This window comes from Coregonus lavaretus, assembly GCF_964263955.1.
Source record: "Coregonus lavaretus genome assembly, chromosome: 33".
Lineage (NCBI taxonomy): Eukaryota > Metazoa > Chordata > Actinopteri > Salmoniformes > Salmonidae > Coregonus > Coregonus lavaretus.
In genome coordinates this window covers 18816265-18822264 of record NC_140020.1, presented here as the reverse complement: position 1 = coordinate 18822264, position 6000 = coordinate 18816265, and the positions used below count along the sequence as shown (strand labels likewise).

The 6000-nt window shown below is 41.5% G+C and overlaps 1 protein-coding gene across 1 annotated transcript in view; it reads left to right on the top strand.

Moving 5' to 3' along the window:
- Window positions 1-407: 407 nt before the first annotated feature.
- The window catches only part of LOC311108193 (nuclear receptor coactivator 1-like), an 86543-nt gene continuing 80950 nt past the window's right edge, over window positions 408-6000 (top strand). The window contains exon 1 of the mRNA XM_084150813.1: window positions 408-1014. The gene's annotated coding sequence lies outside the window, so the exon portion shown is untranslated. The remainder of the gene's footprint in view (window positions 1015-6000) is intronic.

Sequence of the window (6000 nt, the reverse complement as noted above, 5' to 3'; positions counted from 1 at the left end):
CATTAAGGCCAGATTGTTCCATTAAGGCCAGATGGTTCCCATGTGTTTGATACCATTCACCCCATTCCAGCCATTATTATCAGCCGTCCTCCCCTCAGCAACCTCCTGTGATGTTTATGTATAGTACAATGCGTTCTTTGAACTGTGGACCCTGACTTCTTGGTAAAACAGACAATTTTCTCTCACACTGACTCAAACATTTATATACTGGTGCCAGTGCCACTAATACAAGGCTATCCCACTAACTAGCCATGTGAACTTGAAATATCACCATAGATCTGTAAAGCAGTTGCACGAACAGCCTCTTATATATGTTTTTGTGAATGGTTTATTTTTTAAGCATGCGTGTTGAAGGCTACATCGGAAATCAAGTAGTTACAGCCCACTGAGCAGAGGCAAAGCGCTCTGCTCGTGAACGAGCATTGTACGTGCATGAGCTAAACTGTTTGTTTAGCGATAGGTTGAAAATGGCGGAGTATAGAGACCAACGCGACAATTAAAATATTAGTAAACCGTGAATGACAACTTCAAAACAAACGCAAATTGGATTTCGGAATAACTTGATTTTTTAAGGAGAGATGGAGTATAGCTGAACACATCGAATTGATTTTGAAACTGGCTTTGAATTAGCTAGCATTGCTAATCTCGCTAGTTTCAAAAGTGTGATTTTTTTTTATCGCAGATTTTTTTGTCAACATTAGCTGACGTTTAGCCACCACCAACAACTTTTCCCTTGCTAGTGTCAAACTACAGCGCCAGATCACATTATCCATAGCGTGTGGAAGAGACTGATTCACGGAGCGGCGGATCCGAAAAGCAAGGCAACCGAACTAGCCAAAAAGCTAGTTGGCTAGCTCACGGCTTTAGCGACTGACAAATGTTTACATCTGAATTAGCCACCTAATGCATAGTAATTGCGCATCTAACGTGACAACTCCGATAGCTAGATTGCATTGAAATCGAATAAATACAGAAGAGAGTCACCAATCAACTGATAAGGGGACTGATAAACAGGTAAGTTAGCAAGCTAACTAAGCACAACACCCTGCAGAATTGCAGCCAAATAGTTTGGACTAAACCATATTTAGCCGCTGATGGCGAGCTAGCCAGCTAGTAATTAGTAACGGAGGATAAAACGTGGACAAGTTGCCAGCCAATCAGTATCACATTCAATTAGAGCAATGCATTTGATATAACATGCTAAATTGTGAGATAACAAACAAGTTGACTTGTTTGAGCTACTAAAAATTCGCTTCAATTCTTTTGATCAAGGCATTTACATCCTCCTTGACCTAGTGGATGTGTGAATTTTGGCAATCACTCATTATTTAGTAGAGCACATGCCTCTTGTTTGCAAGACTGCTATATTCTATCCATACAATGAGTCTTTGATGCAATTCATTGTTTTCATTAGTAAAACTTAATCAAAATGGTATAGTATCTTGTTCAGGACCACGCTGGAAAGTTCAATTGTTCTGCAAACCACCTGTGCCAGTTGAATTGGGAATATTTTTATAGGTCTAGCTAGGTAAACAATTAGGGCTACATTTATGACGACGGTAAATTGATTGATAGGTTTGCACCAATGGCGTGATTGGAATGGGCCTTGCTTTGGCCGCACCACCAGTGAGTGAGGCTTTCGTTTAGGTCAAGTACCAGTAGTCATGTTAACCTTAAAGTTGTAGACTGTCTTTTATTGCACTTTACAGCGTTGTACTTTATTGAATTGTTATTAGCTTTGTGGGGGAGGATTTAAGAATCCATTTCAATTCAGGTTTCTTTATGTGCATTTTTGGTTGTAAGTGCAGTGCAAGTAGACTAGGCCTAGCAAAAAGTGTATTGTGTGTAAACTATAGGCTACTAGCCTAGACCTCAAAGACAGAAGTGAATGTAATCGGGCCTCAGCAATGCAGGTCAAAGTTAGTAATCACTTCACAAGCATTTTTATTTGCTATTGGCTGTTGCACAACTATCAAGCTCCGGAACAAAAAGTTCATATTTGACAACCAGTTTGCCCAACTTTATTACATGTTAAGACCGTTTCTTCTCCCCTCTCTGATTTTCTTTCTGCATGCTAAGGGAAAGTAAGAAATGTATCACACTGGAAGAATTAGGATGGTGGGTGGGTTTGTGCAATGAACAATATGGAGCAAGAATCCACAACCTTGTGTTACCTGCAACATTCCAATATAGTAGCAGATACATTTATATGGCCTTGATTTGAGCGTTCATCAGGAGAGGGAGATATGACTGTTGGACGCATAGTTATTGTGTTTTCCTGTGTCACAAAGAGCAGGAAGATGGTCATGGTTAGAGTAACCGAAAGGTTTCTTGTTCGAATCCCCGAGCTGGCAAGGTGGACAAATCTGCCGATGATGTGGACGTCCATTAAGGCAGCCCCCCCGCCTCTTTGATTCAGAGGGCTTGGGTTAAATGCGGGAGACACATTTCGGTTGAATGCATTCAGTTGTGAAACTGACTAGGTATCCCCTTCCCCCTTTAATTAATGTATACATTTTTGTGACATTATTTTGACTTGTAGGAGCATTTGATACAACAGTATGCTGACGTGGGGGGAGCTAAGTCATACCAGATCTTTTAAGATTTGAATAAAATGTAAGCACAACCATTCTCAACAACCTTTTAAGTGTTGTCATGTTTAAAGCATTCCTTTTCACATGCTTAGTGAGGAATTTGTTTTTTAACCCGAGGCACCTGCAGTAGGCTAAGGATTTCAGGTGTGCATTTAGAAAAAGGATTCATATTGTGAATGACAATATCCAGTGAATGTATAATGAGGAATGTAATAGCCTTTATGATCAAATGGTACCATTGATTTTGCATTAATATTTTTTAATGTATGATCCAAACCCTTGGGAGGGGGATCAGATTTGTGTGTGTTGTGCTGTGCTGTGTCCCTCAACTCTCGCCCTGTTTCGGCGTGAGGCACACACACACTTCCGCTGCTGCAAATGGAACGGAGTGGGGAGATCAGCTGTGCCTCCCCAGCCGTCAGAGAGCTGACCTACATTCTCCTCTCCCTGGAAAGAAAGCTTGTGCAGCAGACTGTGAATTTGTGGGGGTAGGGAAAGAAATATAGGGAGCGAGAGAGAGAATGAAGGAAGAGAGAGTTGTGGCACAGAGCGAGCTGAGGAACCAGATCCCAGTGTCCCATTTCTTATCGGGGCACACTAGGAAGAGAACTGAGACAACAGTTTGTACAGTGGGACTGAGCTGTGGGAGGGAGCTGCTTTGGCAGGCAGGCAGTGTGACTGACTCCCGTGGCCCTCACTTCAACTTGTTGTGGTGAAGAGGGAAAACTACTACAGTAGCATCTGCTGACTGGATCCGTGCCCTCAGGAGTCATTTTAACAGATTTGTGAAACGGTAGTGAAAATCTCAACCCCAAAGTTTAAAGTACAGGATGTTGTAACAGGTTCAGTGTGAGAGGAACATCAGTCAGTGTTAGCTGCCTGCTGCATCATGACTGCTGTGGCTGGGGACTGTTTAGTAGTGGATGTGTTGTCACTCCTATAGGTTCACTTCTATTCTAATAGAGCATCTTTTAGCCTATTTGTTGAGATAAGTCTTGTTGGTTTTTGTTCAGCTCCCCAGATGGGGATCAATGTATGGCCTGTCAGTTATATACTATTTCCTCATAATGGAGGGATGCGCTTTAGGCTATTGGCTGCTATCGCATAACAGTGCCTGTCTTGTGTTCTCTGTACCTGTTGGATATTTTTGGTCGCTGATTTCTCAGAGAGTTTCCCCCTATAACTGTCACCCCAGGCTGAGGTTAAAGGAGTTATTGCCCCCACCCCATACCATATGGACTACATAGGCCTAGGTCTACACATTAATCACCATTTATGTAGATTCTTTTTACTCTAAAGGTGACTGTAAAACTAGTGTGTTCGTTGGAATAGGCTGCCTTGGATAGGTTTGACAAGAAGAGATTGGTCAAGAGAGAAATCATTTATATGAGATGAACAAACTACGATTAATTAGTTTAGCATGCACTTAATCCTGAAATAACCTGCGACTGACCCATCTGGGTTGTGTCATAGTCGTGTCTAAAGTTCAACCATAAGTTTTATGCAAGAACTATAAGTTTACAGAAACATGTGTCCTTAGATTAACTTTATAATAAATTGAATTTAGTTTTCTATAACCTCATGCCTCTTTGGATTTGGTCCAGCGACTATAAATCAAGAAAGAGGTCATAGCAGCTCGTAATAAAGCATATTGGACAGCGCTCTCTCTGTGTATGAAATACATTTCTAATCATTTGGGGTTGATGGTGATTATAAGGAAGACATATTAGCACCAAAAAGCGAGTTGAGCCTATTTTGAGAGTTAAGAATTCAAAATATAACATCAATTATTTGCCACTATTTCTCACCTCCAATTAGAGATATTCTAGTAACTTAACCTGATCTCGATTTCACCTAGAGCCCTACACCTGGCTCTGTTCTGCAGAAATGCAGGTCACTAAGGCGTGGTTACTCAAGCACTCAAATTGTTTTGCCAATACCTTAAGTGCCTGGGTGCACTTGACAGGCTATAAATCTCAAGGAAAAACTGGTTTGGAAGCAGCACAAAGGAATTATCTCACCCTGGCTCGCTAGCCCCCTCGGTGTCATTGACTTTTTATGGCAACAACTGAGTTCATATTCTCTCTTTCACACAAACAAACCCTCCTCAATCTATGGAGGTGTCCTATTGATGATGCTGTCCTTAGTGAATGGTCCTCCATATTCACATATAGATACATTTCCTTCCTAGTATCCTTCCCAACCTCTTGTCAGACATTATGCCATTCATTTACAATGACAAGCACCGTCAGTCTGACACATCATTCTATCTACCACATTCATCCTTTGGTTTAAAGCTGGAATCCATAGCAGTGAAACTGCCACATCCGTTTGCGATATTCCAACAACAAAGACTTCAAACAACGAACACGGATTTGTTCCCTCAGACATCATTGCACAGAATTGCACACACGATAGAACAGCAGAGTATTTACTAAGATTTTATTTTTTACCACGATGCTGGATGCTCATTTCCTCAAAACAAAAACAATAACAAATGCGCCTGTGGCAGCCAGTGGCGCTGTTTCGCCTATCGCGGATCTCTATAGCATCAAATTGATCTATAAAGTCGAGCATGCGCAAGATGGCGCTGTTGAGCAATATGAAACGTCATTGAGCAAGCAAACACTGAGTTGAGAACAGAGAAATTGGTCTAGCGAGCAGAGGATGAATGCCGCACAGGCCATTTGAGAGCGCCAAAATTTGGTCGAGAGAGCAGAGGATCTGTCCCGCGAGTGGACAGGCCAGTGGGGGGGCATGCAAATTAAACTTGAGAGCTTGCAAGTGTAACTTTGGGCAAGCAAGCCATCATTGTTGCAGATCAAAAAGAAAAATGTCTAAATAAAACAAAGAACCGTAAGCAAGGAAACGTGGTTCAAACGTGGATGTTTTATTTCTTTTTAAGCATTAAATTGTTCAGCAACAATAGTAATGTCTTTGTCAAGTTTTCGCTCTCAATTTCTCTTGTTACTCTCTCTCAAGTCTTAGCACCTTTGGGTTTCAATTTCTCTTTTTTCTCTATTGGATTTCAGGCTGATGGGGGGTGGGCTTAGAAACCTTAAATTGGTCACTTTCACTGTAGTGATGGACAAACTAACAAATGTCTGCCTTGGCCAGTCCAGTGTTGTGTCGTGTGATTGGTTGAGTGTTCTTGGGTGCATGATGTCAAACAGATAAGAAGTAGACAAATTTGTTATTCCTAGGAGATTTTGGGGCTAGATATGAATATTCATGAGCTGTGGTTAAGAACACGCTGTGTGATTGGCTGAACCATATGTAGGCGAGTGCAACCTGTTGTCGGTACCAGCCATTTACCTGCGCTAACGTCAGGTATGAGATGCACATCACTTTGCACTGGCAACTTTTTTCATTTGGAAAAATATTCTGTTATTTTATTCTGTTGTAT